Consider the following 25,358-nt stretch of genomic DNA (forward strand, 5'->3'; position numbering starts at 1 on the left):
GCATTACACTCTGTGGGAAAATGCTGGGTCCTTGGCCTGGAGAGGGGGACTCCAGGAAAAGGGAGAAAAAAAAGAGGGGAGGAAGGCAACAAAAAAAAAGGGAAAGAGGGAGCAATTGAGGGAAGGAGAAAATAAGGCCAGCCGGGTTGGGGAGGAGACAAACTGCCAGATGTATTGTATGCTTGTTTTTACATAGCCAGCGAGGGGAGACTGATGTCACAACTCAGACATGCTGTCAAGAGACGCTTCAATTCAAACTGATGTTTGAGCTCCAAACACAGCCAAAACCCCCAGAGATGCCAGTCATCTCCTCTGAAATGATTAAAAGGTCCAGTTTGGCATAGACCAGTCTCAGTATTTCTTATTAAAAAGCTTTTTGAACCACAGTAGAAAATTTCAGCTCAGTCCTTCCACAGAAATTATACAGATGTCATTATTTTAAAAGACTTGAGTCAAACTCTGCCTTGACATTGGAATTTACTGCGAACTATACAGCAGAAAAGGTCTTTGCACCCCATTATATGTGGACCGGTTCTCCAGCTCCAAAACAATTTAAGTATGATTTGGGAACTAAAGGAGGTTCAATGTACTCGTTCCTCTCCCGATGCAATGGATTGGAATTGCCTGCTCTTATCACGAGTAAACAGACCTGCATGCCTGTGTGCTGTTTTGGAGAATGGCTGGGTAAAGGTTAACTACAAAGCCAAGGCAAAGCCTTGAGACTAAACACTCAGGGGGGATTTCCTCATTCTTCTGGTCTGGGTCATGATAATATCATACCTCACAGAGTTGTTTGGAGTGTGACTGCTCCCAATGTGGGACAGGGCAAGGCTATTCTATCTGTGGAAGCTTGTAATCACTGTAGCGGGAGGGGAGTGCAGAAAACAAACTCAAAATCTTCATTATTCATAGGAAAAAGTATTTTGAACAATAGCCTTCTGTGCTCAGCGAGTCATGCGGGTGCACGACTCTTAGATTTTTAGATTTTTACCCACACACGCGCATACAAACAGAAAATGCATTTGTATTCGATGTGAGAAAAATCCATGTCAAATCGTGCCAAGAAGTGTGTGGGTGGGCACTGGCGAGGTCATGAGCCAAGTGTACGGCAGTATTCGGCAAAGGGACGGGGTCACGAGAGAAGGTGGGAGGGACGGGGCTCTCTCGGCTAACTGTCTGTCTGTTGGCAGTCCCTGGGAGGCCTCGCCTCTGAGAAGTTATTCCCCTGCTAACCACTAACCTGTTTAGTAGAGCACCACCTGCCTGCACAGAGGTAAAGAGAAGAAGGGAGGGAGGCAAAGAAAAAAATAATGACTGGATACAGTACGTTCCAGGCAGGCTTCCACAAGTCTGCATCGCAGGGAGGTGGGTGGCGGACGGAGAGAGATGGGTGAGACGTGTTGGACAAGTATGTGTTGGTAGAGGGCAGGCAAGAGGCAGACAGGGAGAAAAAGACGAACAGACCGAGAGAAGAGCGAACTCACATCAGCATTCCAGTGACTCAAGTAGAGAGAATATGAAATTCGCTGCAATAAGGAGGACGGTAAGACCAAGAATAATAACTGTTAATGCTACTGCACTGAATCATGGCTGATAATTGGGTTTAATTAGACACTTCTGCTGTTAAATTTGGAAGGTAATCTACTCCCATGTGAGAATTATGCAATATGACGATATATTGTAAGAGTTCATCAACTGTCGAAGGTTTTTTTTTTAATACCATTTATACCGAGGTAACTGTCCCTTTAATATATGTGGCTGCAATAATCCATTGGCAATGTTGCAAAGTGTTGATAAAAGATCAGCCTAATCCACACACAGCGTCTCTCTGTCTTCTCCTCCAGAAGTGGGTACTGGAAGAGGAATGAGAGCAATACAGGCATTAATACCCCTCCCTCCATTTCTTCATTCATCCCTCTATAGCCTACCCTCCATTTAATGTTTTGTAAAGCAGCTTACTGTAAAGAGACAGAAGAGCTGATGTCACTTCCCCGTCTCTGGTTCATCTGCCTGTGTGTTTGTTTGTGTAATGAGAGAACGAGAGCGGAAGGACAGAAAGAGACCTTTACTGTAGGACCGATGCTTGAGAGCTCTCCTCCTCTCGTGTCGTTCCTATTGACTCTGCACTCCGGCCTTCGGGGCAGGAGAGAGCGAATGAGTGATTCAATTATTGACAGCGCACAACGCTGCCCCATCATGAGCATATGCTCCTCTTTCATCCTCTCCCAGGCAGGTTTTGAGGAGATCCAGAAAAATGTTACAGAAAGTCCTCGCCTACGTCAACGGTCCTTCTAGTCACAATGGCGAGACGGAAGACAATATTCCAACCTCCGATTTGCTGACACGCATCAGAAATTTCAAAGCATTTGAGTCATTTTATACGAGCACACGGAAATTGAGAAAAATCTGTGTCACTCTCCTTTCATGCCGTCTTAATCTTCTATAAACGTTTGAGCCTCTGTACTTAAATGAAATTGGTGGATTCAAATAAAGCATTTAAAACATGTTAGCCTTCTTAACGCCAGCTGCAACCTCCTCCTCCACCAAAATAATCCAATTAATACACAGGAAGTAGTCTCACTTTCCGATTTTTTCTGTCCATTGAAACTGAATTTGAAGAATAACCACTTCATAGGGTCATGTTCTCATAAACATCTGACTTCTTTTTGAAACCAGTGGAGTTGCCCCCTGTTGGCCATTAGAAAGAATGCAGGTTCAAGATACTTCAGCAATGGCTTCACTTATCAGATAAACTGATCGTTACTGTCTTGCCACAAACATGAATCACCAAAACACTCTTTTCAGCTCTGTGACGACGCATTTTTCAGATAATCCAAATGTTTTCTGAGTATTTTAAGAAACACGATAATCTCCTCGGTTCATTAAGGAACACTTAATCTTTTAATTTTTCTGAAAAAGACCAAATTAACCATTCGATGCATGATTTTCTGGACAGCGACGACACATTGGAAAATTGAGAATTGCTTGAATCAGATACTTGGACAGCAGACACTCAATGGTCAGTACCCAAACACCTGTGCTTGCTTGGACACTCATGTTTGTGTGGTCATGATGAAGTGCTGTTGATTAAGTGTGAAACCGTGCCTGCTCTCCCCCTCCCCCCTCTCTAAACCGCCAGCGGCTCAGACCTCTTGACCCCCGGCCGAGTAGCCCTGTGGGTGCGGCCCTGACCCACTCCTCCCTCCCTGTAAATGTGTCTGATCAAATGCTCTGCCCCACTTCATCAGCTCTCAGTAAATCAATGCACAACACAGAGATGATCTGTGACAGAGTAATTACACAGTGACAGAAGACTCAGGGAATGACGCAAAGAGATGGGGAGGAGCAGCAGAAAGGTGCTGTACAAAGCTAAGCTCTGCATTTATTCCCTTTTATTACTAATTTTCCTGCAGCACAGATATACCAAGGAAGAAGTGGTGCCCATAATTCACGTGAGGAAAAAGGTGGATACAAATAATCAAGTACTCGCACACAACTAGCAGAGCATCAACGTCCATCAATTGATTAGTTGTCAACCATTAAGTACGCCGCCAACTATTTTGTCAATGGATTAATCGCTGCAAGTCAGTTTGTAAAAAACACATTTTGCAAATTCTCTGATTTCAGCTTCTCAGATATGAATATTTCATGGTCTTTTTACTCCTCTATGACAGTAAACTGAATATCTTTTGGTTGTGGACGTTACCTTGGGCTTTCCAAAAAGTGATCAGCATTTTTCTCAATATCCTGAACCAAACACCCAACTGATTAATCAAGAAAATGACAATCGTGAAAATAAGCCCGAACAACTAGTACACAAAATATTGCAACATAAACAATAGCCGACTGTCCGCCCTCTCTGTCTTCGTTTCAATCATCTTATTATTTCCTCACACTGTTTGTCTTATCTCCATCTCACATTCGCTCCTACCATCTCTCACTCTTGCTCCAACTGCATTTTAAAGGCTGTGAAAATGACTAACAGCTCTATTTTCTCGCTCTGCCATCTTTCGTCTAGGTTGCTGGTTAGCAGGCTCGAAAGCTAAAATAGGAATGTTGAAGCGCACTAAACGCACACATGCTCAAAACATATGTATATTTGCATTCAGAGTGTGCACATGTATGACTGTGCGTACAAACATTCACTCATGCATACAGGCAGATACAGAACCCCAGGCTGGGAGGAAAGAAAAAAAAAAAAGAAAAAAAAAAAATCACAGTTAGTGCATCCAAACACAGACTGACACAAATGCTTGGAGCATGACATGTAGGAGTCAAGCTCAGCTTTGTTCTGGAGGGCTACAATCAGGAGGACCACCAGCTGAGCTCTCACACTGAAACATATCTGCATGCTGCAGTAAACAAGCGACAGAACCATCAAACTATCATTTATGTGTTTACTAAACCAAAGATGGCTTCCTCCGGTGAAGCCGCCTCCGAGGAAAATAAATGTTTGGTTGAATGCTGCTCTCCAGCAACTAAACTCTTCCTGCGTTATTGTGGCAGGGAAGTTGGCAGGGTGTGTTGAACAGTTACTGACAGGCGGCCTCTGTGTTTCAGACATCTTGCTAATGAGACAAATCAAAATGAAAGACTGAACTGCAATAATTAATAACAGTTAATTATACTTGATGTGTGGCTGCTGACTAATTACATGCATGTACGTAGCGTGCACTCTACAAGGTGCCGACACTCATGTGACTTCTGCTGCAGCTGTACAGCTGTGTATGGTGCATTAAATGGACTGTGGATTTTCATGTGGAAAAAATGAATTATTATCAGGAAATGTATGTAATAACCCATCTGAAAACTGTCAATATATCTGGGAAAGCTGACACTATCATACTCCAAATTACTTAATTCTATTCTCCAGGGTTATTGGGAATTGTATGCAAGAATACAAGAGTAACAGATTACAAACTCCCCAAGGCCGGCACGAAATGATGACTAACCACCAAGAAGAGCCCTTCCACTCATCCCCTCCTCTCTTGTGCAGACATTACAATACAGTTTCTACAATGAGATGAGCTGTTGCTCTTGCAGACTTCCAAACTCTGTATCCTTGGGACACACAGCTCCTTTTAAACAGCTAATTGCTTCCAACATACGACTTCGACTGAGAACGCCGGCCAAAACCAGCGGCTGACCTCACAGCGTGGCCCAGTCATCTGATTTGTGTTAGCTGGCTGCCCTCCGTAACACAGGCCAGCTTTGTGTGATGTTGCTACATTTAGGATGTGGTTGCCACGCATTGCTGCATTATCATCTCTGGTGTTATATATATAATATCGCTGGTTATAAATGCTCTGAATGAAAGCCCCTTTGGGACCTGAAGCAATTATATAATTCTGACAGAGTATCCTCAATGTACGCAGGATGTAGTAGAGAGAGTGTGTGTGTATGTGTGCTCAGGAGAGCAGCCTCCCTTGCATTGTCACTGAGAGAGACAAGCATAGCAAGGAGAGGACAGCACAGCTGGAGTATAAACAGTGCACAGGGCAGAGCAGCGTAAACAGTCCCAATGAAGCATCAAGTCCACATTTCTATTCGTGGCCACACACGATAAAATAATCTCCCACTGCATGATCCCCAAGCAAACCAACACACAAAGGACGGCGAGTGACATGTGAAAAGCAGGATAACACTCACCAGGCATTGTCAGAATTCCACAGAACAATCAAAGGCAGGCGAGGAGAGAAACCGAGGCTGAGCCAGAATAAAAGAAAAAGAAAAAAAAAAGAAAGGCAGGGATGTTGAAGGCTGAGGCGATCTCAATGCTCCATTTTCCCCCCCTGCTGCCGATGCAGACTGCTGCTCGCCTCTTTGCTTCCTCACTTGTGCTTCTCTTCCTCCTTCTCTCCCTGACTCCTTCTCCCTTTCCTCCTGCTGCTGCTTTAAGACAAGGGGTGGAGAATGAGCGCTACAATGCTCTCCCTCTCTCTCGCAGCTCCCTCTCCTCCCGTCTTTCTCCCACCCTCTCTTGCTCACCCCGTACAGAGCATGCCCTACTTCCTGTGTTGTCTCTGAAATGGGACACACTCTCTTCTGTTTGCTGTCTTTCGCTCCGCATGAATGAATTTAAGGGTACCCCGACACTTGACTCTGATTTGAGAATGATGAGGGTTTGTCCCCTTTTCTCCTCTGCTGTCTCTCCCTCCTCTTTCCAACTCCAGCTCTCCCTTTCACTGTCAGTGATTGACTGCACCTCCCATTTCTGTCTCCTTGCGCAGGGAGGAGCCTGCATATGGTGTGCAGGGGGGGGGGGGGGGTGGGGTGTCACATGTATGTGTGTGTGGTGCAGCCTAGCTTGGCCCTGCCTCCCCCCCACTTGTGTGGCTCCAGTGGGAGTGTGTGTGCTCTTTGTCCTGTCAACTCTGCTGCGAGGTGTGCTGCCTCCCCTGTCAGCCACTGTTGCTGCTGCTGCTGCTACCACCGCTGTTGCTGGGACTGGGGGTGAAGGGGTGGGGGGTTTGCTTGTGTCGCCAACCTGCCCTGAGCATGGACTCGGTTCAGCTGTGAGACTAGGACTCATGCTGGGGCTCAGACAGAAAAAACACTGTGCATATGAGGCTGGAGCTCAGCTTTGGCAAAGTGACTTGGCCGATGGGGCCGGCCAAAGGGTTGGTGGTAGTGAGACTGGAATGTGGGTGGGAGGGTTTTGCCACGCTCAATTTGAGCCGGGATTGGTAGACTGGCAGAGGAGATAAGTGTGAGTTTGAGGCTATTTCTAGAGCTTACAGTCTGGCAGAGCTGGCACAGGGGGATGAAGGACTCGGGCGGGACACAAGATAAGGCGGGACAGCTGTGGAGAGCTGGTTCAAAAGAGCCACGGCCACTAATCTGCACTCCCTGCACGTCTGCAATGATGTCATCAAACATGACATCACCCTTACCCCTACACACACACACACACACACACACACACACACAGTAGTGCACGTGTAAACCAAATGACCACACAATAGGGTGGAGGAGGGTACAGATACTCTTGACTCTTGAGTTCACACCCTTTCTAAACAAAAGCGCTGGTCAAAGGTACATTGTTGAGTTTCAAATGACCCAATCATGAAAAGTACCTCAGTGACTCGCTGCTGGCCACCTGTTTCCTGCTCAAGTTGACAAATACGTCTGCCTTAAACATTTCAAGTGACAACTGACGATGAAGTCACTTTATTTTTATATATATTGATACAGTATGCAGTAAGTATTTGAATAATACAGCTTTATCCAGTGTTCAGAAAAGCACTGAACCATAACAGCATTTGTACTGACCAAAAAGCTGATTTTCATTAAATCTCAGCATGCCCTGTTGTGGATTATAGCGTAATTACTATACCGACAGTCAGAGCAATGTCAGGTCCAATCCAGTGCAATGAAAAGTGGGTGATTAAACTCTATGAAACATTTTGAGATTATTTCTGCCATGCTTTTATATTACCTTGCATTCTATGGTCAGGTCAATCATTGGTTTACTCCAGGAGTATACACACAGTGGAAACAGATTTGTTGTTGGTTAATAAGATTGAACAATTAATCAAAATATTATCAAAATCGCCATGACATACGAATCATCCTCTCAAACCTCGTTGCAGACCAAGTACACGACATCATGGCTACGGCAATTCCCGATGGCAGTGTCCCCCTCAGCAGGACATCCCACCCTGCCACACTGCAAAAACTGCTCAGGAACAACCTGAGGAACAGCTCAAGGTGTCGACCCGGCCTCCAAATTCTCCAGATCCCAATCCAATTAGGGATCCATGGGAAGCACTGTAACAAGTTTGATCCAGCGAGGCTTTACCTCGAAAAGGATAAAGGGATCCACTGCCAATGCCCTAGTGCCAGACACCACAGGACACCCTCAGAGGTTCTGTTTGGTCCAGACCCCAACAAATGTTACGTCATCATGACTGTAATAGTTATTTCAGTGAACATGAAAATTTGTGATGAAAAAATTATCATTCCTGCTAATTTAGACTTATATTAGAAGCTCAAATTCTGTTAAAATAATCCCAATATAAATAATTCCAAAACCTGTCCTGCAAAAAACAGCTGTAAGATCAGACTAGCTGTGTCTTCTGTGCCAGAAAAATCAAGTTGTATCAGCACACACAGCAACAAAAAAAAATTGTATTTCATATTTGCAGTACGCCCCGTCTCGCTCTTGCCTAGACATGTGTTCGGTGCTTTATATCCAAGCTGCTGCCCTCAAATTCGATATACACATTGTATCCTAATTGCAGAAATGTTGAAGCCAATTATCAAGCATCACTGATTTCCGAACACCTTGGAAGGTAATATTATCAAAATGAGCGAGTCTTACAACACACTTTAATTCTGATTGCTAACTGCAAGTATGAAAATAAACGAGAAACTTATAAACCCTGAAATATGTTGCTGCATATCGATAAAAAAGAAGGACATGCTCAAAAACTGTGAATGTGTCATTTGAAAAAAAAATTCTGATATGAGGAGAAGAGTGCAGCCTGAGTGCAGGGAGCTGTTTGGAGAGGGTTTGTAAATGCACAATGAAAAGCTGAACGTCTGACCCAGACATAATCCCGCTCACAATAACAGCACTCAGAGAACACAGCCGATTTTAAAAGAATACTGAGATGTGTCTGGCGCCATCTCATCTCTCCTTCACTTCAGTTTGTGCCCCTTTATTAACAATTCTCTACATAGTGAGAATGCAATGCGGCGCAACACCAAAATTAGTGCATATATGCAGGTTTTTCTTTTTAATGTGAGTACACTTTAAAAATAGTGAGTGAAAATAGGGGATTGAATTATTCCCCATTGCCAGTAGACCAGATTGCCTTCCTTTTTTTTCTGGTGTGTGACATTTGACGTCATGAATGCTCCAGAAAACAGCATGGGAGCTAGTGACACTGCTATGGTAATCGTTTTTTATATCTTGTGCTTCAATCTCTCTATCAAACTCAACATCAACTGAATGATATTCGAGCACTCCTTAAACGGAGACGAATGGAAACTGTTCGGCACCGATAATATCATCTGAAGTAATCCAGCTAGTCCAAAATCATCCCCGCTTGCTTTTCATTTTCACTTGTCATAGTAGGTGGTGGTAATGTACCTTAACCCTGGTCGCCACCCGCCATAAAACGAGGAAAAGAGAAGTAAATAGCTAGCTAGCGGTGTGATGTTGTGCTGTACTTCATTTACTTCTGTCTGTTATTGCTGTGGGATGATGTGTGCAAAGCTGATGTGCCGTGTTTTGAAAAATAATTAACAATAAATTCTAACTAAGCAAGCTACTAGCGTGGCTACTACTGCAGCACAAAAAAGTAGTAGTCTAGTCTAAAACTTCAATGCGTTTCATTGCATAGAAGGGGTCCAGATTAGTGCGTCCACCCTGGTGTTATGTTTCCAATCAGAGTCAGAAATACTTTATTGATTCCCGAGGATCAACAAAGTATTAAGGATCAACACCTGTGACGACTGCAGAGTCATTTGACCTGGAAATGAATGGCGATCATTCCAGCCAGATCTGATTGAGTGTTTTTTGTCCAGTGAGAAAGGGGGTATCGTAAATGTAAAAGGGAGTGGTGGAAGAGCACAGCGTGAAACCTAATGCACCTTTGACTTTGGCGATAGTGCATCCTTGTGCTCACAGGAGGTGCGATGAACAGGCAGGGTGGTAAACAGGCAGCTCGGCACCTTAAATGTTTGTTTTAAACTAGGTCAGCCTGCACCAGCGAAGCCGTGCTGCTGTTGCGCCACATATGCCAGTCTGTCTCCTGTTTTTCACACAGTTTGAGCGTTATGAGATGAATATTACAGCGGAAGTATATAATTAATAGAGCACAAAGAAGAATGATAAATAACAGTAACAGTGCTCATATTAAATGTTATTTGATCTACATAGACGTTTGATCTTCGCATTAATCGAGAAGAAGTTAAGGCTGAGACATCTAATAATAAAGAATATAAAATATCAATAAGGAATAGTTTGAATATGGAGCCGAGCAGTAGCATTTATCTCTGCCTGTGCTTCCTTTCCATCAATGCATTTATTTAATAAAGACGTGGATTATTACAGCGGTGGAGCCTTGACACAGACATAAGGCAGTCTGATGATACAGCAGTGTCTGGAGGAGGCACAGTGAGCAGTGGGTAGTGAAGCTTTATGACCTATAAGCCTGCTTTCATATGGAGGAAGTGTCATGGAAATAGTAATAAAGCATTTAACTTATTGCGCAATAAAAATAGGCAAAAGTAAATTAGTTTATAAATCAGTTTATTAATCTATTGATGGCTAATTTGCATTGTTTTAACTCATTTTACCAGCTCAAGGCCCAAAGTGTCACGGAAAGGCTAAAAGGAGAAGCTAACTGACAAAGCAAATCGAACAGCTAATAGGAAAAGGAAAAAGCAGCGGGTGAATGGAAATGCAGATAGAAAAGGAAATTGCCTGATTAAAATCTGCATTCTTAATTCAATTCCAGCTATTTGTCTTTTAAAACTGCATTTTCAAATAGATTTCTAAATTCCATTCTTTATTTATGTATTCATTAATGCATTTTTAAATGATGTACTGTTTTATGATGTAAATCCCTTTTTAATTTGAACTATTTATTGATGGATTAATATTTCATTTTTAAATTCCTACCATATGCAGGCTCCTCCTACTAATTATAAAGTAATTAAAATTACTTTATAATTAGTCTATTAATTAATAAATTAATTTGTAAAATTAGTACAATTAGTTAAATGTTTTATTACTATTTCCATGACACTTGTGGTCCTCCATACCTTCAAACCAGAGTTTCTGAGCACACATACAGTGATGTACCTAAATTATAAATATGAAAAATCAAGCATACAGCAGTAGAGCCCCAATCAGTAAAGTTAAGACATGGTGGAAGAAGTTGATGTGAGATGGCAGGTCATAAGACAGTGTAGAGATGTGGATTTTTGCTTACAAACATGCCGGTGGAGTGACGGGATGGATAAGTAACTGTGGAGCCTTGTGAACAGAGATTGTGTACCCGCTTGTACGCGGTGATACAGTCTGACAGGTAGTCAGGTGATTCCTTCATCTTTTGCGAGCCAGCTTGCACACACACACCGACCCGCTCAGTACATTCAGAGCATTCAGAAAAGAAATCCCACAATGCAATGCACCACAGAGTAAACTCCTGAGTGTCCCCATTATATAAGGAAAAGTGAACGAGTGAGTCATTTTGGACACAGCCTGAGTTTAGTTGCCGGTGATGCTGGCCACCTGTGATGTGAAGTCAGAAGGACCAGATGAAAAAATCTGGATGGAGGGCCAGCTTGCGAGATCACTGCATCACAAACAGGAACGGAAGTGAGGATGATGATGATCAGACAGCTGAAACTTGAGAAGAGTTTCACCTTTTTTGCAAATTATCCAAACACACCAGACAGACAGATGGTAACGGTGTAGAAAACTTCCCTCCTCCAAGCGCAGGAAGTTCGGTGAGTTAGGATGAAGTGCACATTTCGCTGTACTCTCTCTACTTATATCACCTGTTATCGCATATGCAGTCATCAGAGAGTAACTGAATCTAAACCGAGTATATCCCTCTTATAAGCTGAAATATCTCTACGGTGATTGCCTGCCATCACCGTGTCTGCTCTCTTACACTTTCATTTTAGATCATTAAAAAACAAAACAAACAAAAACACCCACTGTAAGTCTTAGTTTAAATTTCCTGGAGCTTAATTTTTTTGGCAACACGAATACTGTCAAGGCGCACTGGCTCGTTACCATCAGTTAATTGCAATGATACTGATCTAAATGGTGAAACTAAAGCTTTCGTACACTTCTTCTCACTGCAGGCCAGTTTGAATTAAGCGCAATGAAACTCATACCACAGTATGCTGAATGCACACAGGGAGAAGGGCCTGACTTTTGCAATACATGGGTTTTTATTAGCACATGGCAGAATAAAAAACCCTGGCAGACTCCCGTCGCAAATATTACACACCACACACATACACATGCACTCACACATACTCACACTACAAAAATGAGTGAAAGGGGGGACGAGCAGAGCAGTAAAGTGGCAGAGAGGCCTGTTAGTGAAGCGAAAGTGGTGAAAAACCATCTAGAGTCATCACCATCGTAATTTAGTGGGTCTATAAGAGTCACTGAGTACCATCTGGACTGTCAGTGCCATGAACTCTTTTCTCTAATGTGTGCCTCTGTGTGTGCGTCTAGTCAATATATAGAATTTATGTGGCAGTCCTGCTAAAACAGAGTTTTCTCTGACCCAAAATTTTTAAACTTTTGTGCAAGGGTTATTTCAGGTGACAAAATGGAGGCTGATGAATCTCATGTGCCAACAGCAGCCCAGTCACCGGGATATCAAAAACGTGTCACATTTACCCGACTTCCATGTCAGGAGGCGGAGGGGACGGTGATGGAGAAACCAGTGACAGCAGTTTAAACAGTTGTCAGTATGAAACCATTGGATATTCTTGACAAGGGACCAACATTTGTAAACTCGACAGGATTGGATATTTTTAAGGAGACCTCAGGACAATTTCCAGCCATGTTTGTAGCAACGAAAAACTGATATTTTTGACAGGAAGTCAGGCACTCTGCAGCCATGTTTGTGGCGCTAAAACTGGGTGTTTTTAACAAGACCTTGGGACATGTCTAGCAGTGTTTGTGGCAACCGAAACAGGTATTTTGAGCCAAGACACAATGTTTTGCTAACCCTAACCAAGTGGGTTTTGTGCCTCAACTAACCAGATCATGAGCACAACACTGGGACAAGAGAATCATTGAAAATTGGACCTAAAGAAACGTAAAGTTGCAACATAAATAAACGTATCTTTGGTTTTGCACAAACGTACTTTGCCAACATTTATTCTTGCCTTTGTGTTGCCAACAGACAGACTGGAAATAACTTCCTAACAAGATGTAAATCTTACATTCATTACAGTTTGGTGCCAACTCTTGAGTGGTGAAAATGTCAGAGCTTCCAGCATAGTTACACTTTAGTTACATATAGTTTTTATAGAGTAAAAACATGTAATCCTTAAATTTAGACAGCAATGCTTCAAGAAGGCCACAACGTTCTGATACCTATAATACTGGTGCATGATGAATAACTGAAGAGCCAGTGACAGGAGTAGTTCAAAGACAGGAATGAATGAGTAAATGGGTGTTTGCATGCGTACTGAGCAGTCCTTTAAAGGGATGCGCAGGGCACTGCTTTGATGGGGCCCTCGGTATTCCTGTCACGCCCAAGGCCCTATCCATTACAGCTCATTACCCTGGGAGAGAATGAAAGAAAGGAGACCCTTGGCCACGCTCGCCCAGCTCACAGAAGGCCCAGCAGGGTCAAACATCAACCGAGCAACCAAAACCTACCAGCTGGGCAGGTGTCAACACCACGAGCGTTGCTCCGGGGATGATTCTGCGACAAATTATGCAGATGGTAAAGTGATCAGAGAAGCAATATACAGCACAGCTCCCTGGAATACACCGAACCAAAGACTAGACTCATTTGGAAAATTGTAAACAGTATGTACAAACCTTCTGTCCATTAAGTATAGGGATGAGGGACGCTGACTTTCCTTAATGGAAGAAAATAACAAGCAAAAGGTTTTGGCGCTGAGCTGAGAAGTGGAACCAAGGCAATATGAAATCTAATTGTACATTAGCATATCGTAATGGAACCCTTCAATTGCGAAAAGCTTTCTTGAAGTTGTTTGAGGGACTGTGCTTAGGGCTATTAGCTGAATCTGAAATGATCCGTGGATATTTTTAAGGGGAACAATTTGTGCATCACTTAATTTGTTCAGTTTACAAACAAGACTTCAGAAGGGTTTCAGGACATAATCGCATGAATAAGCCGCCAGTGTACGACCTCCCGGCCTCTCAGCTGAACCCAATCGGCAGAATAAATGTCACAAACGAAGGATATGTTCAATCTCTATGTTTCAATTTTATGTTGTGACAACGCCGTGATTGAGGTCTCGTTAGGTTTAGGCACAGAAACGAATTGGTTAGGGGTCAGAAATGATTGGTAAATTGGGGTAAAATAACCTGTATTGTTGCCATAACGACACCTGCAAAAATGTCCGGATGTCTCTAAAAATACCCCATTTTGTTACCAGAAAAACTTTTACTTAATGACTCCTCTAAATATGGGAGGTCAGCTCATATAGATATCATCTGAACTGTGTGTGTTCAGTGTGTGCTCGTGCAGATACCAATGCTTTTTCGTCTTCTAACCTGTAAACACTCAAACACGTCCTTCCTGAATGCTTGAGAGAACGATTTTCAGTGGGTTGGTGCTGATGTTCTTTGTCTTTGAGGGTGTTTAAACACTTCTGAAGCTGACACCAGTCTCATTCAGAACAGTTTGTCTTAGCTGATGTGCTGGAACTTCAAAACTGAATAGTCATCTCTGTCCTTGAAGCCGATGAAGAGCACTTTGTTTATGAAAGCAGGATAAATCAACCTTTTCAAAAACACCCACCTCTGTGTAAGCACCTAAACAACACCACATGACTCTTGAATTAATAAAATCCTCATTATAATCTCAAATAGAAAAAGATAATGCCACGAAGCCTCGTAATCATCGCCAAATTAGAGGCATTAAGTTTTTTGAGATGCTATTGATGGGTTCACTGAATCCATCCTAGTCTGCACGGGATAAGAGCTTAATCATGCACAGTGGTAGGTGAAACCTGCTCTGTACAACACATTATTACCCTGAGAGCTCTGTTTCATCTACGCCAAATCATGCTGATGCATTGCAAATGAGATGGCGAGAGGGGAGGGACGCCAAAAAGAGTAGGAGAGGGAGAAGGATGCACTCTTCCTCTGCCTAATTACTCTGCTGCGATGAACATAATGAAAGCACGGCTGTTGTGTTTTCTTCAGATTGGCACAAAATCTGTGACTGGGCATTTGATTTTTGGCACTACTTGGTGCATTACTTCTCTGGGCAGTGTCCAGGCCTACATCCTTAAAATCATCACCAATAAATGATGAATCAACATTTGAGCAGATCATGTAGTGAATGAATAAGTGAATGAACGATGCCAGAATGAAACAGTAATACAATGGATCACTACCTTTACGTCTATGTGGGCATGAGTGTGTGTTGTAGAGGGTTACAGGCAGAATAGGTAGAAGTCGTCAGTTTAGGTTTGTAAAAAAAACATTCAAAGTCGACCCCTCCTCTCCAGCTTGTAGCTTTCCTGTGCCAAAAATAGGCTGTTGACTCCTCTCTCATTGCCAGTAGACGAGTTCGCCTTTCTTTTTCTTTTGTTTTGTGGTGCAGTTCGACGTCACAAACGCATCAGAAAACAGGGATCATGTACCTCATCAGACTGCATCGAGAAGAGACGAGCGCAGTACCAATCAGAGCATGTAAAGCAGAGTGGAGCGCTGTTCGTTCCCCCCTGCTCAAAGCTTCTCCAGGCCGCTCCACTCACTATCGCTCTGCACTCCACTCACATTTCACCCCGCTCCACTCAAATCGCTCACTGCTCGCTCCAAAAACAAGAAGAAATTTGAGTTGTATTCTAAATGTAGCTTAAATTGTAGCCTGGCATCCAAAATAACCACATTTTCCAAGCAGAAATGATTCATTTCAAAGTATGGCGTGCTTCGGACTCACGGTGTTAGCGGAACCGGAGTTAAATTGGAGCGAGATGGCGCAGGGGATAAGGCTTTTCAAAAAGGCCGCTCTGCACACCATTAAAAATCCTCCCGCTCACTCACACTCACATGCTCTGGTACCAATCGGGAGAGAGAGATTATCAAGCGCTGCTTCAATGGAGATGAACAGAAAAGCATTATACGCCAAAGTCCTTAACTTTAACACGTCACAGCATTGCGCCTGAAAATGGGCAAAATATTAGCCACCGTGATTTCATCTCTGCCGATCATAGCTGGAGCTAATAAACACTCATAACTACTGCAGAGTCATTTGGCACTGGAATGAATGCCTATTGTGTACATGCCAAATGAAGACAAAGGACAGACATTAGTGGGTTTTGAATCCAGTTTGATTGGGAAGGGTTATTGGATGCATGCTTGAGATCTGGCACCTGGTCGCTACGTCTTCACAGAGTCCTGCCCTCACACCCTGCATGCTGTTAAATGGCTGGTGGCTACACACCCACTGCTCAAAGGCTGACCCCCAGAAACATCCTGAAGACATCAAAATAAGAAAAAACAGGCTGGGTCTAGACACTGTTTTTTATTTTTTTCGGAAATTCCTCCTCTTTCTGCCTTGAAGTGCACATGTGATCAACAAGCATGTGACATTCAGCATGAGGAGAGTGGAACTGAAGAAATGACAGGGGGAAAAAAGGAGGATGGAGAGTTGGTAAATAAGACGTCTTCATCCAAAAATGAGGAGAGATAACAGGGTTGGGGAGTGAGCAAATTATGACAAATTCGAACAAGAGGAGGAGCGAGGAGGAGGATGCTGGTGCAGTGGCTCGAAATGAAGAAGAGGGCAGAGAGAGAAGAGGATCCAGGGACAAGTCTGCAAGAACTGAATTGAGTTTAATGTAGCAGAACTCCACCAGTGAACCGCAGCTCCGAACAACAGCTCAAACATAACTATTACCATGAACGGAGTAGATAAGAGAGAACCAAAGTGACAAATGATAGCAAAACAGAGGGACAAAAGGAATGCGAACAGCGAGACGAGGAAGTAAAATGGGGAGAGATGATGGTAGGGTTGACTCAAGCATTTCATGGTACCTAAACCCAAACTTTCAGGACTTAGTACGAACCTTGAGGTTGTAACATGAAGGGTTAATAGATGTTGGGATGCTGGAAGAGCAAAAAAGTGAATGTCAGTAACTAAGTGAGCGAGAGGGAGGTGGGAACGAGGAAGGGAGCAATAGAAAAAGGTTGGATATTACAGTCAATCCACCTGGGGAATGTTTACAGAATTTAATAACTCTAAATGGCATCACTTTATTGGATTTATGGATGGATGTCTCTCACTCCCTCACTATGCTGCTCTATTTTGGATCTTCCTCACGCACACACATGTACACTCCAACACCCCCACCTGCAACAATTAACATGGCACCCTTTGGTGCGGTTTTATGGAAAATGACAGGGGGGTTTCTATCAAGGGCTCTTGAATCGTGTTAAAGCAGCCATTCGGAGTTACAGGCGAAAGCTACTGACAACACACACGCCGGCACCGCTGCTTCACTACCTTATATGGTCACTGGAATTGTAACTCAATCCAAAGCAAGATAAACAAAGTGAGGGGGAAGATGTACAACCTCAAATCAATTATAAACCCAACCCAAATGATGGGATAAGGTACCGATATACAAAACCCTGATTACAAAAAAGTTGGGATGCTTTTTTTCAAACAATGTTCAAACCCAGAGAAATCCACAAGTCCGTAAGTCTACTCAATGTAACGGAGTGTTTCATTTGGTCGCCTGTCGCTACTTCCGAAATAGAAAAGTCGGCAAACAAGACTTAATGTAAATAAAATGTTAAAACATTACATGTCTGTGAACATTCGTTACTCCACTGTGTTTATTTCCTCTAAAACAGCCAGATTGCTTTACTGTACGTTAGCCGTAAGCTAGCGAGCAACAGCACTCTGATTCTCTCTTCTTTTACCCCTCTCCTCTCTGTAATATCTTTATGTAGTAAAGTACATTTCCTCTCCGGCTCCAATCGGCTGTTAACATTACAGTTTATAAAAACTTGACAATGGAGGTCACCTCTACGGATCGCTGCTGCAGTCAAGTTGATAAATAGGAGTGAAGATAAATCTACTTAAATTCTGAAAGTTAAAAAGTAATCTCTGGGCTCTCCTCTTGTCGGTAAACGGCTCTAGATCAGAACTTACTTCTCTTGGTGTTTATTCCTCCAGAAGATCTGGATTTACACCAACTTCCTCCTCCAAAGCTATAGCAGCTGCAGAAGCTATATTCTCCCCACAAAACACTCTGCAAATGTCTTTTGTTTTGTTCTGACAGAGCCCCCTCACAGCAGAAATCACATCGTGTGTTTAATGTTCAAACTGATCACCTTTACTGTTTTTTGAAAACATACACTCCTTCTTAATTTGACGCCTGCAGCTACTATTAAAGACAAAGTAGCCGTGCCCTCTGTATTGTTTCTGGAAAGTGTTTTAATGACACGAGGAAGCTTTTCCAATTAAACGCTGATGAGAAATGGAGTTTGTATCTCTAAATGAGACAAACGTTCCATGATTTCTTTTAAAGGAATTAAGTGAAGTAAATGAGAGTATCTTTATTCTTTGCCATTATGTACAGTATGGAGATTTGAAAAGCTTTCCAGATCATATTTTGGTGGAAAGTCAAAAACTGTGACTCCAGATCTCAGTATATTAAACATGTGGATCAGGATAATATGAAATGTGAGAACAATGGCACCATATTAAGTCCTTACAAGTCTTGTTTAGCTTCCCTCCCTGTGCTCTTTGTTGGTGTTGTTATATCTGTCTTGTCTTCTGTACGTTTTATTGCATCCATTCATCTTCTACACCCCGGGAAACCCAGCATGCATCCATGAGACTGCTCGGCATACAGTATGGTACATGCAATGCAAACATAATTAAACCATATGCCGTGCGAAACAGGGGACAGAAACAGAAGGAGAAATACGGACATAATAAATCGGTTCAGCCATTTTTATCCATCTGCTAATGTTCAGCGCCGTGAGTGACGGCAAGAAAAACCTTCCTGCTGTGTTATAGAAGCACTCCTTCCATGAAAACGCATGAGTCACTGGTGCCCACAGTGCTGAGAGCTGCAGTTACCCAAACACACACACTGGCACAAAATATGTGTGTGTGCCAGTGTCTGTGTGTTTGGGTGCATGCGATTACAGACAAGAGAATAAAAAACACATAATGATAATCGGTCAGCTCCACCCAACCAGTGCTGAGGCCACAAAATCCACACAGACAAGTACTCCCATTACATAGTAAAAGGCTGGAGAGGCAGGAACAGCAGGGAGGAGGGTACTGTCGACAGCAATGATGTCAGCAATGCTTTGGATGCACTCAGGGAAGCTGTGGAGAAACACTTCTGTAGGTAAAATGTGCGTGTGTGCAATCAAATGTGTATTTATACAGAGGGCGAGATTCTGTAGGTGTTGAGAAGAAGAGAAGAGTCAAGATCCACACACACTCTGAAGCACTCTCTTGCTTGTGTGCTTAATGAGTCAAACAGTACATGAGTGACCCTGAATTACATTGACCAGTGACATCTGGCATGATGCAACGGGGAGGAAAGCAGCAGCAGCGAGATGAGACATGACTGAAGGGTATTTATTTTTTATTAGAGAGGACTGGAGCATAATTTAAGGTGCCCTTTGAGTTTTTGAGTTAACACAAAAAACTTGCTTTAACATTAACATTTATCAACAAAAGGTGTTGGATGCATTTCCTTCCTCATTAAACATTCTATTTTGTTTGCATCCCTAAAAACTTGGTCTTTCGCCCAAGGAAAGCACCTTACGTCCTGTGTCACACAGCATATTGAGCGTTGTGTGCCTGAGTGTCCCGTCACTTTTAACTTAATTTTTAAAATTTGTATGTGATCATCTCTGCTCGTTAACTTTTAATGATTTTAAACCAAACAGATCTTTTTCTCAACCTAACCAAGTAGTTTTATTACCTGAACCAAAGCAAACCTTGACCGAAAGCTGAAAATATTCTTTTAAATAGCTAAAAACAACAAATTCACTGAGCCAAAAATTTTAAATCTATTAAAAAAAACCTTAATTACACATTGGACACAAACTCTGGTCACCTGCATGAAAGTCATGTGAAGACCCATTCATCCGGTGCTTCTAAATACAAGTAATTGCATCTTTATAATTTATCACCTAAGACCCTAACCCTTCCAGCAGAAAGCTTCTCATATAACCATCGTAACATTCTTACTAGGCGGACTATCATTGTCCATGCACACAGATGTGAGGGCAAATCCATAAATTATTAAAAAAAACAACATGCACTCAGAGTACGGGCTCAGACTGTAACATAACTGCCGCATCCTGCAAAGCCCATCCAAGTTTTTTAGTGAGACCCGTGCTTTAAGTGTTGCTAGCATTAGCAGGAATGTGCATTGTGCTGCCTGTGTACTGTGTACTACAGCTCCACAGCGCTACTTATGTTTAAAAACTCTACAGGGAACCTTTATGGATTAATTACTGCAGTTCCAAAGGGTTTATATAGATGAATAGATGCACCGCCTCAGAATTAAACTGTCATTTATACATATCGATATTTCAATATATGTAGACAGCCAAAGACAAGTGCTACCTTTCTGTACTTGATGAGTTAATTTCTATTTCTAAAATAAAATCTGCCAGGAGCTTATTGGAAAAAAATATGATGCCATCAACCCCACCATATGTTCCACTCTGCTGTCGCTAAAGAGCTACAACCACTGTGATATTCATCAGTGTGTCTACACGGTCCAAGCAAGGTCAGTGCGGATCAGATGACAGAGCAGAGGCTAGTCAGGGTCAGATCATCTCTCAGATACAAGTAAATCATGTCGAGCGGGTCAGAGCAGCAGAGAACAACACAAGACAAACAGGGTGGCGTCAGAAAAAAAGCTGCAGATTGTAGCTTTTTCAGTAATGAGTTTGATATTTATGAGGTGAATGGGGATCCATACTGTAGGAGGACAACATCCGGCACAACCAGCAACAGTTCAGTTGTTATTAGTCTGAGTGCTGCGAGGTTATGCTCCGTTCCTTAAGAATCTGTAACTGCAGAGTGAAGAATGTGTTTGATTAATGATTCATTGTGGTTTATTTGAGAAGCTGTAACTTTCTCCCCCCCCCCCAAGTGAAAGCTAAAGCAGAAAATTGTGCAACCTTTCACCATCTCCAGCTGACACCATACATCTGAAAAAAATAACCTGACTATATTTTTAAGACAATGTCGGTGTAATGAAGTATAAATATGAAAATAATAACCCCGTTCATGTGTTCGTGTGCGCCCACACATGGCTGTGTTTCTGCTTAGCTACAGATTGGAGTGTTCAGCGAGTGTTCTGGTCTCTGATTAACGCAGATGAATATTTCATTTTGGAGGTCCAGCTGCTCCTCATCTGCAGGTCACTCCCCTGAGACTGCCTCAGGCTACAGGGCTTAACAATGTCATCACAGCTTACACACACACTGAAAATGTGTGTGAGCGTATTCAAGATGATGTGTGTTTGCTCCCAAGAGATAATAATACTAAAAATACACATAAATACGTTTCTGTGAAATGTAAAAGGAGTAGAACAAGGAAGGTAAGGACTCTATTAGGACTGGGATGATAGACATATCTCCCGATTCAATACCATTACGATACTTGGGTTCGATACTTGGGTATTGAACACTTAAATATTATAATTCTAAGTATTGTAATTCAATATTATGTTTTTGTTTCACAGTAGGGCATGGGGAGAAAGTTGAATCATACACCTCTCACGCCTGAGTCATACCAGACGTCAGTCAGTATACTTGCTGACATAAACCGCTACATTTAGCTGTTACAATGCTGTAACAATAAATAAAATAGGATATCTATACTACATACTGTATGTGCTGCACTCTAGTGGTACACAAGGTCTCCACCTAGTGGCGACTGTATTTTTAAACTCACTGGGAATTTTGAAACGTGAAATAAAATGGGTCGCTTGTTCAGATAATATCATCACGGTCGCGATGCTAATTTCCCTTAGCATGTTCAAGGTAATCCCTGTTATGTGTTAGCGTTGAGCTAAGGGACTAAGCGCTCGATCGATTCAGGAATCAAAGAATCCATTCAGGAATCGTAAAAAAATTAAATCACGACACCTTAGAAATTATTTGAATCAGCAACTATTTGAATAATTGATCAGTCAATTGAAAAAAAAAATCACCTATTAATTTGACATTTTAAAGACTAAACAACTGATTTATCATCGGTCAGTTGTTTACTGAGTCTCATTCTCAGGCCCTCGAATGCTCGATCTGGGAACGAGACTCAACAATCGACTATCTTCCTCCAGAATTGCCTTCTCTACCTTTAATTGGGGAAATAATCAGCAGATGAATTGATAATGAAAACAATCATTAGCTGCAGCCCTCAATAGGAGAATTTAAGATGATTACTTTAAGTAATCAAACTCTGCTGTGCTGTACCAAAATATAGCCGACACAACTTCACACAACCTGCAACATTATGTGGTAAATACAGCGTTTGAGACGTACAGTGAATACTAAATGTTCCCTGCATCTCTCATATTCAAGCCTGCACATCTGCACACCAGGGAGTTTTCAGGGTATAGGATTCCCTCCCTCCTCCCCTCCATCTCTCCTTCATCTCATCATCTCTTTTCCCTCTTCTGCCACTTCCCACCCAAGCCTGTCTTCTTCTGCAGTGTTTTCTGCCCTGTGGGGAGGCTGCTCCCAGGCTGACGAGGAGTGTCACTGACTCCTCTCACAGCACATTACTATTTTTTCATGCTTGTCCCCCTTTTTTTTCCCCCCCCCCCAAAACAAACGCTGCAGCACACACATAGTCATGTGTTACTATATCCACCATTTGCTTGGATAATGTCCTTGAACAGTGAAAGCACCAGAGAGGCATTTTCTCTCCTTTTCCTGCTACATCAGGATAAGCTTATGGAGACCTATCAGTATACAGTCTAGGTGTAAATAAGTGCATTTGCAAGCGAGGTGTGTGTGTTTTCAGGTTAAACTGGGCGAGATAAGACACCTCCTGGACAATTCCAATTTCCTGTCCAATGTTTGCCTTCTTTACCGAGCGCTTTATCAGAAGGAAACACATAAACGCTGATAGGTAGGACACCTCGCTACTAGAAAAAGGAGGCGGGTGGGGATGGGAGATGAGGATGAAATTGGAGAGTGATGAGTTTGAAATGGATAGACGGGATGCGAGGTGTATAAAGAGATGGGCAGAAGTGGGAAAGAGGATGAGAAAAGACAGCGGGACAAAGAAGAGGAGGTATGAGCTCAATTTGTCCGACCGCACCAGAGGAATAGTTCACCATGTTCCACACCGAACAATCGCCAGTGTTCCCTTGTGATAGTTTGACAGTGATGTTAATGCCTCATTAAAAAGTACGAGGAGTGGCAGCAACTCGGCTCCGAGTTTTGAAACCGAGAGCCGTGGAACATCTCTTCAAAAGCAGCACCCCCATTAATTAAACTCCACAGATGGACACCTTGGCTTTTTTCCAGACGCAGCAAAGGAAAAAAAGGTGGTGGGAATTATAGCTGTTTTCATGCACGCATGGAAGGACCATCGAAAAATCCAGAGTGAGCAGGGCGAGTGCGATCGCAGGTCAACATAGCCTGGTCTGGAATCCTAATTGACATCGTTAGGAGAGGGCAAATGTTTGCCAAGTGGCTGAGCTCCTGAGGAAATTAGGAGGAAAGTTATCAGAAACTGGCAATTATCACAGCCTGAAGTGAAACACCATCACGCGGGTATCGCTGTGGAAAGAAGACTCAAAATAGAGCTGTACAGTTCAGACTCTGAGGCCACAGACATATTTATTTATCAGCTGATATCAATATATCATGACCTATATATCCCATTTTTCTTCTTATATCTGACTTCAAAGACTCTCTGGTGCTTAAAATTCCTTTGCAGTAGATCCAGAACCTGAAAAATTTACAAAAGTAGGACAAACTCCAAACTGAAAATCCATCGATCCGATAAATAAATTACACAAAAAGTGTCAATCTTGCATTCGTCCTCAGGTATGAAAGGTCGTCTCACATGAGCTGATACCTTGGGTCGGTTATATGTATCGACGACACCTACTGGCACCATGTCTTTTGCCATTATAAAAGCAACGGCATGTGTTCAGTGTCTATTGAAAGGGGGAAAGCCTCAGAAAATATTAGGATCTCTAAGTACTACCGTTATGATGTTACAACATTAAAATGCGGTTGCACCGCTTTGTCCGAAAGCATCCGCTGTATTTCTTTATCTTAAAGTCCAACAAGGACAGTTCTTCAAAAGAAGACTTCAAAGTTTTGTCACAAAACAGTTCTATTAATTCTCCTGCTAACCAACAGTGAAAACATCGGGCATTTCAGAGATTTCAATACTGAATGGGTTTCTCTTCCAGTTGTTTGCTTTGGCTGTCACTGGGACTTTCTGTTTGTTTGTCATGTTTTTTAACCTTTCGTATTTCCTCCACTTACTATGTTGCCATCACAGTTTGAGTTTAGCTCGTAGCTATAATCAAGGATGGTGTGTATGACGTGCATGAATCCAACTACAGAGCAGGTTGACACAAAAATATTTCAGGAAAGATGAAACTTCTTTTAAATTACATTTCTGTTCATTCATTCGGTATTTTGATAGCATTTTCAAAAAGTATTTTTGAGAATCCTTTGCATACCACCAGAGTGAGCTTCTTTTATAGTTTGAGAGTTGTGGCTTTATTAGATGGTGATTCATCCAGTGATGAACTTTGCAGTTTCTGTTGCCACAGGTTGACAATGACCAATCCCTGTAATGACTTATTTTATGGAGCTGTTACTGTCTCACACATGCACTGCTTGGCAAACCTGGGAACCAAAGTATCTGCTGTCTTGTCTTGATTTCAGTTTTCATTATTATGCTTTTGCTATTTTTGTCTAGTTTCAGGTCTTCAGAAAGGTTTAATTTTCATGTTAAATTAGTTTTAGTTTTAGTTTTTACAGTAGTTTCTTGTTTGCGACAGGATGTTCTACTAAATGCTTCCAATTAAAATATCTTTATATGCCCGTACGTGCAGCGAGAAGGTGCTACCTTCATTTTATTTCATGAACCTGATGCCTTATTGGTAAAAAACTAAACTTGGAACAAAAACAACCTGATGATCTGAAGTATAGTGTGCAAAAGTTTTGTAAAACACTAAAACTGAAATGAATTAGTTTTGTAACCATGCAATATTTCAGTTTAGGTTTTTTAAAAGGGTATTGTTTAATTTAGTTTTAGTATAATAGTTTTCTTTCACTGTCTATTTTCATTTTCTTTTCATTATCAGGTCACGATAATAACTCTGCTCTAGTCTAATGATCTTTCTTTGTTGGCAAAATAGTAGCATGTGGTAAGTTTAGCTGACTCAATATACTACACTGAAGTTTCTACCGGTCTTACAAAGGTTCTATAGTGTCATCAGAGTTCATATGCTTTCTATTGCCCAGTCCTAATGACAACTAAAGGCTAAATAAATTATATTTCAGAGGAAGTACAACATTCTCCAAAGAAATGACTTTAATGCCAAACACAACGAAATGACGGGAGATTCATTATCATGTATTACGGTGAGAAAGAGCGAGATGGATTAGAAGTGGCAGGTTGGAGACTCAG

General features: G+C 42.2%; 1 protein-coding gene across 4 annotated transcripts in view; it reads right to left on the reverse strand.

Annotated features, from left to right (window-relative positions):
* Positions 1-25,358, reverse strand: part of dab2ipb (DAB2 interacting protein b) — a 154,076-nt gene that overhangs the window by 54,449 nt on the left and 74,269 nt on the right. The window lies entirely within an intron of this gene.

This window comes from Pagrus major, chromosome 12 (genome assembly GCF_040436345.1).
Source record: "Pagrus major chromosome 12, Pma_NU_1.0".
In the NCBI taxonomy this organism is placed as follows: Eukaryota; Metazoa; Chordata; class Actinopteri; order Spariformes; family Sparidae; genus Pagrus; species Pagrus major.